Source organism: Vanellus vanellus, assembly GCF_965231255.1.
Source record: "Vanellus vanellus genome assembly, chromosome: 18".
NCBI lineage: Eukaryota > Metazoa > Chordata > Aves > Charadriiformes > Charadriidae > Vanellus > Vanellus vanellus.
The window spans coordinates 3,295,085-3,300,888 of record NC_138923.1 but is presented as its reverse complement, the minus strand read 5'-3'; the positions used below and the strand labels follow the sequence as shown (position 1 = coordinate 3,300,888).

The 5,804-nt window shown below is 50.7% G+C and overlaps 1 long non-coding RNA gene across 1 annotated transcript; it reads right to left on the bottom strand.

Moving 5' to 3' along the window:
• Positions 1–582: 582 nt before the first annotated feature.
• Positions 583–1,687, bottom strand: LOC309679332. Its single transcript, XR_014269826.1, has 3 exons — positions 1,630–1,687; positions 1,093–1,286; positions 583–799 (listed from the first exon to the last, which is right to left on the bottom strand). It is a non-coding gene; the product is annotated as an uncharacterized lncRNA (long non-coding RNA).
• Between the last annotated feature and the right edge of the window lie 4,117 nt (positions 1,688–5,804).

The window sequence follows — 5,804 nt, the reverse complement described above, 5'->3', positions numbered from 1 at the left end:
CCCCCCCCGGCTTTTGCCTTCAAAGCCTTCGGGTTAGCATCAAACAGAAGGGAAAATTAAAAACCAGGCGGAAACACGCAGGCAAACCAGCAGCAAAGCAGAGAGCGAAAAAGCAGACGGAACAAAAGGAAAACCTAATTAAAACCTACCACCCTGTCCTCGCTGCTGTCACGTGCAGGTAGAGATGAACCAAGGCTCCCTGGCTCAGATGTCCAGGATTTTGCGTCCCTGGAGGACAGTCCCCGGGAAGCGAGAGGGAATGGTGCCGCGGGCTGAGGGCAGCTCAGCCTTTCCCGGCCCGTCCCGGGGCTGTGGGAGGGAAACAGCCTTCGCCAGCCGGGACCGGCTCCTCAGCAAAAGCACCTTCGCTTTTCCCTCTTTGTGCGGCATAGAGTCGTTGGGCCTTGTGCTGCCAAGTGACTGCCCGTTTTCAGAGATCGGTCCCCCCCGAAACCTTCCTCTGCCTCCTGCTGTGCTAACGCGAGGGCCGTCCCCTCGTCTGCTGCGCTCCTCTATATCTCTTCTTATCCTTTATGCAATGCCAACGTCCCTCTGGTGACTTTGCCTCCTTCAGGCTATGGACCTTCTTTTTAGGACATCTCCAAGCCCTCGTTAAACAGCAGGGAAACACTCAGCAAGTCCTTCTGCTTCGTTTCCAGAGCGGCTGGCAGAGGCTTACCTGGTCCAGTTCAGCTCCCTCCTCCTCCTCCTCCTCCTCACTGTCCTTTGTCCCGCTCTGCCCAGTGCGCTGTGCTGTCCCACGGCCGAGCGAGGAGGTCTCTGGTCCCACAGCTTCAACCTGCGCGGAGAAGGTCTCTCTCTTCCCTGCGTCTCCCGGGGACCACGGACTAACCCAGCGCCGCTCACCCCAGGCAAGGAGCCTGCACCTTCCCCCGCTCCCCCCCCGCCCCCCCGTACTGCCTCTCATTCCCCCAAGCTGCAAGCACCAACTTGCAAAATCTCCCTCGTGCATGTGACTTTTCCCCTAGGCTGGTTTCGGAAACGTGGTTTTAACCCTCTAGAGTTCCTCAAAAGTGCTTCCCCACCAGGCGCAGCCATGGGAGGAGATCCCACCGCTCAAGTTATCCTCACCTTTTTGGGGGCGGGGGAAGGTCTGGAGCCGGACCCTAAAGGTTGCGAAGAGCTGAAGAGCAGGACAGACAGAAGGACAGAAGGCTGTCCTCCTCCTGGATCAGCTGGGCAGCACTCACGGAGTACAAACCCCAAGGTTGCGTCAGATTAGTTGCCGTGAATATATCAGTGACGGCCGAGCATGGACGACAGGGCTGGAGAGGCGGGAAGAGGTGAACGAGGATCAAGGCTAAGGACGGGTCAGTGTATATTCAGCAAAAAGTCACGTTAAAGCACAGAGGAAAGAGGGATAACGTGCCGGGGGGGAACCATAACCCTCCTCAAAAGAGGAGGCTGCGCCGATACAGAGGGCGGGTGCGAGTTTCCTCTCCGGCTGCCGTACTCCAAAGAAAAGCAGTAGCGTTGGACACAGGGTCAGAGAGACCCCCCCAGAGCAGCTTCACGCGCTGGGGACGTCATTCGTGCGAAGAGGTAACGCTGAAAAGCGCCACAGGAGAGAAGACTCCTTCGCCGGGGAATCAGGGTTTCACGGCTCACCGAAAGCTGGAGGCTCCGCGGAGGCTGGGAACAGAGCGACCGAATAGCTGAGTGACTGTGAGCCTCAGCGAATAGTTTTAAAAAAAAAAATAAAAAGAAAATCTTCATCGCAGTGCCTGTGTACGCGTCCCGGAGAAAACGCCGTTCTTCTCTCGGAGGGACGAATCCCTGCAGCCCTGCTCGCTCCAGACGTCGCTGAGCGATGCGTTTGTTACGCCACGTGGCCGCGTCCGGGGAACAGGGCTGGCTCCCAAACCCCTCACCCGCGCGGGATCTCGTTACACTGGAAACTGGCAGCTCACACAGCAACACCGTCCAGGTATTGAGAAAAAAAAAAAAAAAAAAATCAGATAAACCTTCCTGCTGTTGTCACGAGCTCAAGGCCCAGCTCCAATCCCCTCCCCGGGACAGGGCCACGCAAAGCTTCGGGTTCTTTCGCAAACTCTCCTCATCAAAAGCTTTTGGCTTCGGTTCCTCCTCTTCCCGCCCCCGCGAGGATCCTGACAGAGGGGAAAATGTGACGACCAAAGTGCTTAGAAAGAGCGCCGTCAGCTCACCGCACACAAGCGCCCGAGGCAAAACTCGGTGGGGGCAATAAACTTGAAAGCAACGCTCTTAATTAACCTGCAGCGCGGACGCCGCACGCCTCCCGTTTAGCAAGACGTGCGTGTACGGGCTGATCTTGGCATTGACACCTCACCCCATCAGCACAAGCAGAAAGATCCTGCTCGTTTGGGAGGGGTGGTGGGAAAAAGAAAAAAAATTAAAAAAAAAAAAAGCTCAAAAAAGCTCGTTCCAAGTTTAAAGCAATGCCAGTTCTGCTGCGAAGCAGCAAAAAAAGGCCACACGCTATTAAGTCTTTAGAAACTTTTAGACGGACGGGTGTTCTCTCTGAAGGTTTTCAAAGCATCTGTTTCACACCCATCTAAGGAACCGAGGGGGGAAGATTCACAGTAGCTTAAACCAACCTGAACGGAAGGGGAGGGTTTCCAGTTGCTTTCCCTGAGAAAGTTTTCCACCCAACCACCACCCTGAACTCGCAGCTCCGGCCCAGAGGAGATGACGGACCTGAGGAGCGAAGGTCTCCAAGCCAGCTTCAAAAGCGGACATCAAACCCCGTGCTCAGAGACCTTCGGCAGGTGTTAGTTTTCTCATCATCTTATTCGGGGCATAATTTTGATGCTTTTGTCAGGCAGGCGAGATCCTCTGGGGTATTTTCTCAATCCGGCCAGGTTTCCTGTAGCCACGGGCCCCACCGAATAGTCTATAAAATATTCGGTGGTTAGCGTGTTCCAATAAAGAAGGCATTTGAGATGCTAGCTGCGCAATAAGCTGCTCCTATGTTTGCACCTGCGCCTGTGTATTCGGGGTTCTGAAACGCAGCGATGTGCCCGACGCGTTCCTGTCTCACCCCTTAACGGCCCACCCATACCTTCAGCATTAGAAACGCAACCCGCCCAAAGCCAGCACAGAGACCGGTAATTAGCAGCGAATGCAAAGCCAATCAGTAAACTAGATGATAGAAACCCGGCGAGAGGCAAAGGCGCACAAGAAATGGGGAACTCCGCGACGGTAAAACAGAAAGAGGACGCTGGCAGGATCCCAGCGCAGACTGGAGGTGCTTCTGCGCTGTTGGCCCCCGGCTGACAGCCTCCGAAACGGCCCTCATTTAAAAAGGAAGGTATTCCGAAAATAGAAATGAGAATGAGCGAAATGAAAGCGAATGAAAACGCCGACTTCTCTGCCGCAGGAAGCACCGTGGCGGCTGTGCGTTCGGCTGGAAGGGGATTCGGGGATTTGTTTTATACAAAGCAGAGTGACGGCAGCCTGAGGTTGGCCTTGTGCTTCGCTCACCGGTATCTGCGGAGACACGAGCCCTGGCAGCGGAGACCCACGGCAAAGCGATTCGCCAGGTCTCCCTCTCTCACTTCCCTTTGCCCATTTTCTGCTTCCCGCTCTTACCTCTCTGATAATTAAGTGAGGAGCTCCCAGCGCAGCTCTCTCACGAAGGGACGCTTTCACCCCACCACCAGATGAGACCTCTCCTTTCCCTCCCACGCGACAAAACGAGCCGCCAGGGCCAACGGTTGTCAGGGGACAAACCCCAACGGCACAGCCCCGGGACACGGGGACAGCGGCGGTGGCGATGCCGGAGCCTTCGCAGCCATCCGCCCCGCGGCCCCTCCACCTACCCGGTGAAAAGCAGTTAAAAACTAAATCTTCCCCATTTCAAATTAAGCTGATTACTTCTTCCAGACTCAGTTAACCGGGTGAAAAATTAAATATCCGCCCTCTTGGAAACAATCCTAATGTATTTCCAGACTTCTCCATCCTGTGATGGACTCTCCAGACTACATAAACCCTTACCCCATCATCATCATCACTCTGAGCCGCATTTGCCAAACCTCCCCAGGCCCTTCAATGCTCTATTTGAAAAGCAGTTTGTTTTCACCTCTTTGGAAGCTCAGCGTCAGAAGAAGGACGCTCAGACCTCACCTCACTCCTGAGCAGGACGACTCTCTCTTTCTCACCTCCATCTGACACGGGACACCTCCATCGATAGGCTGTGCGGCGGTGACTTCACTTCAAAAACAAAACATTTGCTGAATCTGGGGAAGTTCACCCTCATTTTCACAATTTCTGCAGCGCTTTACAGCTGTTATTGACCCCTTGGGTTTTGTGTATTTGATGTCACCTTCGTATTTGATTCAGCGCCACATTCCTCTTCAGGGAGTCTCACGCTATCGGTTTCAGGTCATTTTCTCCCATTTATGAAGATCCTTTTGAACTGTAATTCAGTCCTCTGTACCGCTTGTATCTCTTCCCAGGCTGGTGCCCTGGGCATATATTATAACCATACTCCTTATTCCATTGTGCTGCATTAATGAATATATTGCAGGGAACCCGATTCCAGGGAAAAAAAAAAAAAAAAAAAAATCTGCCATTTGAAGTGCTTTCCCAGACGGACAGTAACCACCGATACCCACTGTCCTCAGGGATAACCTCATCCTCTGTCATGTTCTTCGTATCATTTCTGAGATCCCTCTTCACTACCTCAAGTCCCACTGCTTTAAATACGGAGACGTGTTCTCGTTAGTCTGCTTCTTCCTATTCTGACTCCAAAGACCATATTTTCTGTATATATTTATTAGACAATTTGGTACACTTTTTTTTTTTTCCCCCAATATTTGAAAGGCTGATAACACATCCCTGTTATCTCTGCTTTATTTGCAGCGGTCCACACGCAGTTGCAGTTTCTCCCTATATAATTCGTGTTTGTGGCCGTGCACGCTGCAGCGGTGAGCAGCAGTCAGCATAGGCAGAGCTCATTTTCTTTTGATGAAACTGCATTTTCAGTGGATAACTGTTCCATCATTTTTTATTTTTTTTTTTCCCCAGAGAGCCTTAATTGGGAGAACAAAGTAGTTGAAAGCCTTGTCTCGCCCTTCCCCTCTCTTCCTGCACACAAAGTCATCTCTCACGGACTCGGAGTTGGGGTTTTTTTGTCAAACAGCTCAGCAAAGCTGACAGATTGACAGTCATTAAATATAAAAACTTTATTTCACAATATCCCTAAATTACATGTTTCAAATGAAAAATGACACTTGCTTAAGGCATAAAGTGTGGTTCTCGGATTTTTTTCTCTATTTCTGCTTTTTTCCTGTGAAGACTTAAAGTATTATTCTTTTTATTATGGTAATGCAGAAACCTCTTTCTTGCATCTCAAATTAAAAAAGGGAAAGCTTGCTATGTGCCTTGGATAACGATTCAGCTATTGATCCAGCAGATGCTTTATTAGATTATTTTGAAACAGCCAAATGTAATTTAATACCTATTTATTTTCTATTCCTATGCCAGCCCGAGATACAATCTTTTTCTGCATGAAATTAGTCCTTTCAACCTCAAAGAAAGATTACACTATGCTCCTTTCTTGGATTAGTTTGGGGAACTTTTTCAACAAAATATTGATCTTGAGGACTCTCGATAGTCTTTTCTTTTAATACTTCGAAGCCAAAACCTCTGCTGGGATCGGTGGGTTCTAGGCTTGTCTGTCTTATTACACATTAATGCAAGAACGAGGGATGTCAGATAAAAGGGAAAGAGAATCCAGATGAGGAAAATAGAGACAGAGAGGAAAAAAGAGGAAAAACGAGCAGGTTTCCCACAGGCAGAGG